Here is a 3,418-nt window from a genome sequence, read left to right as displayed (position 1 = left end):
TTGCACATGCGTACCATTTTGGCATTTTTTTTCCCCGTGTAACTTGTGAAATATGAAAGTCAAACATGATACTTTATTAACATTGCCTGCCACTGAAAACGCTAGACGTACAATTTATGAGGACTGCGTGTGAATACTAGTCACTACTCAAGTAAAAGAACAGATACAGGTGCAAAACAGTACTTAAATAAAAGTAGAAGTGTATAAGAAAAAAATTACTCAAGTAATGTACAAAAATACTTGCTTTAAAATGTACTTTGGAAGTAAAAACTTTTTAATTGCAAAAATGGAAATACTTTTACTTTGTACTAAAAATTAAAAGTATTTCCTCCCGATGCAAAAATGTCAGATTCATATACGTACTGTGTGTGTACAAATGTATGTATATATACATACACATTGTATCACAAAAGTGTGTACATCCCTCGCATTTCTGCAGATATTTAAGTATATCTTTTTAAGGGACAACACTGACAAAATGACACTTTGACGCAATGAAAAGTAGTCTGTGTGCAGCTTATATAATAGAGTTAATTTATTTTCCCATCAGAATAACTCAAAATATAGCCATTAATATCCAAACCCCTGGCAACGAAAGTGAGTACACCCCTTAGAAACTACGTACATCCCAAGATGTCCAAATTGAGTACCGCTTGTCATTTTCCCTCCAAAATGTCATGTGACTCGTTACAGGAGTCCTGTCAGCATTGCTGTAGAGATTGAAGAGGTGGGGGGTCAGTCTGTTAGTGCTCAGACCATACGCCACACTGCACATCAAATTGGTGTGTATGGCTGTCACCCCAGGAGGAAGCCTCTTCTGGAGACGGTACACAAGAAAGTCTGCAAACAGCTTGCTGAAGACATGTCAGCAAAGCACATGGATTATGGTCTGATGAGACGGCCGGGCTATATGTATATAGCCCGGCTATATATATATATATATATATATGTATATATATATATATATATATATATATATATATATGTATATATATATATGTATATATATATATGTATATATATATATATGTATATATATATATGTGTGTATATATGTATATATATATATGTGTGTATATATATATATATATATATATATATATATATATATATATATATATATATATATATATATATAGCCCGGCTATATATATATATATAAATATATACATATATATTAGGGCTGTCAAAAGTATCGCGTTAACGGTCGGTAATTAATTTTTTAAATTAATCACGTTACAATATTTGACGCAATTAACGCACATGCCCCGCTCAGATTAAAATGACAGCAGTGTAGCCTGGTACTCCAAACTCACCGCTGTTCCAGCAATTGAGTCTGGCCACCATTAAGCGGATAAAATTTCCAGGACGGAGCAAGCCACAGCAAACAGACAGCGGAGTGGACCAATCAGCGATGGGCAGGACGAGGGACTTGCGCGCGGAAGTAAACATACGAGGAGAGCGGAGTTTATTCAGCATGGCTAGCGCGAGACAGACTGTTGTCAGTGACTTGTGTCGATGTGTTTTTGGTAATTTAAAACTGATTTTACCGTGGATTGGAAAATATTCTCACATATTCCCTGTTCGCCATCTCTGTTGTTGTGGAGACGACTTCCGACGCGGAAGAGTGACGTTGCCCGTTAAGAACACGTCACGCAAATAAACTAATCGGATTTGTCGATTGATTTTGTACTTGCTCGAGAGGCCGTTAATGGGCTGGGTCCCAGACTATACTCTCAGTGTTTGAAAAACACAGGGAGAACAGTCTGGCCATGCCAGGCAATGTAATGTCCGCTTGTTACTTGTACCTGCTTTTTGTTGTTTGGCGCCCTCTGCTGGCCAAATGATTTTATGTGTTTGGGGAGTGAGCATTGTTTAATGACACCAACAATGGCGAGCTACTAGTTTATTTTTTGATAAATAATAATAAATAATAAAACGAAAACATTGAGGGGTTTTATTTAAAAAAATCTATAACTTGTACTAACATTTATCTTTTAAGAACTACAAGTTTTTCTATCCATGGATCGCTTTAAGAGGATGTTAATAATCTTAATGGCATTTTGTTGATTTATTGTTATAATAAACAAATACAGTACTTATGTACTCTATGTTGAATGTATATATCCGTCTTGTGTCTTATCTTTTCATTCCAACAATAATTTACAGAAAAATATGGCATATTTTATAGATGGTTTGAATTGCGATTAATTACGATTAATTAATTTTTAAGCTGTAATTAACTCGATTAAAAATTTTAATCGTTTGACAGCCCTTATATATATATATATATATTAGGGTTAATGCGCCATGAATGTGCTATGGCAGCATATACTGGTCCTTCTAAAAAAATTAGCATATTGTGATACAGTTTATCATTTTCTGTAATGTACTGATAAACATCAGACTTTCATATATTTTAGATTCATTACACACAACTGAAGTAGTTCAAGCCTTTTATTGTTTTAATATTGATAATTTTGGCAAAAAAGTCAAGAAAAAACAAAAATCCCTATCTCAAAAAATTAGCATATCATGAAAAGGTACTACAAAGAAGCTAACCTAATCATCTGAATCAACGAATTAACTCAAAACCCCTGCGAAAGATTCCTGAGGCTTTTAAAAACTCCCAGCCTGGTCCATTACTCAAAACCGCAATCATGGGCAAGACTGCTGACCTGACTGCTGTCCAGAAGGCCATCATTGACACCCTCAAGCAAGAGGCTAAGACACAGAAAGACATTTCTGAGCGAATAGGCTGTTCCCAGAGTGCTGTATCAAGGCACCTCAGTGGGAAGGAAAAAGTGTGGCAGGAAATGCTGCACATGACCGCACCCTGAGAAAGATTGTGGAGAAGGATCTTGGGGGAACTGCAGAAACAGTGGACAGAGTCTGGAGTAGAAACATCCAGAGCCACCGTGCACAGGCGTGTGCTGGAAATGGGCTACAGGTGCCACATTCCCCAGGTCAAGTCTCTTTTGAACCTGAAACAGCGGCAGAAGCGCCTGACCTGGGCAACTGAGAAGCAGCACTGGACTGTTGCTCAGTGGTCCAAAGTACTTTTTTCAAGATGAAAGCAAATTTTGCATGTCATTCGGAAATCAAGGGACCAGAGTTTGGAGGAAGACTAGGGAGAACGAAATGCCAAAATGCCTGAAGTCCAGTGTCAAGTACCCACAGTCAATGATGGCCTGGGGTGCCATGTCAGCTGCTGGTGTTGGTCTACTGTGTTTTATGCCCACCCTGGCGGTATGGTCTCTCCTCTCAAGCTCAGGTCTTCTACCAGAGGCCTGGGAGCTTGAGGGTTCTGCGCAGGATCTTCGCCGTCCCTAGGATTGTGCTCTTCTCAACGGAGATGTCGGTCTTTGTTCCTGGTATCTGTTGGAGCCATGCACCCAGCTTGGGGGTTACTGCCCCT

The sequence above is a fragment of the Corythoichthys intestinalis genome, chromosome 22, assembly GCF_030265065.1.
Source record: "Corythoichthys intestinalis isolate RoL2023-P3 chromosome 22, ASM3026506v1, whole genome shotgun sequence".
Classification (NCBI taxonomy): domain Eukaryota; kingdom Metazoa; phylum Chordata; class Actinopteri; order Syngnathiformes; family Syngnathidae; genus Corythoichthys; species Corythoichthys intestinalis.
The sequence above is the reverse complement of the archived record's forward strand: the minus strand, read 5'-3'. Positions refer to the sequence as shown.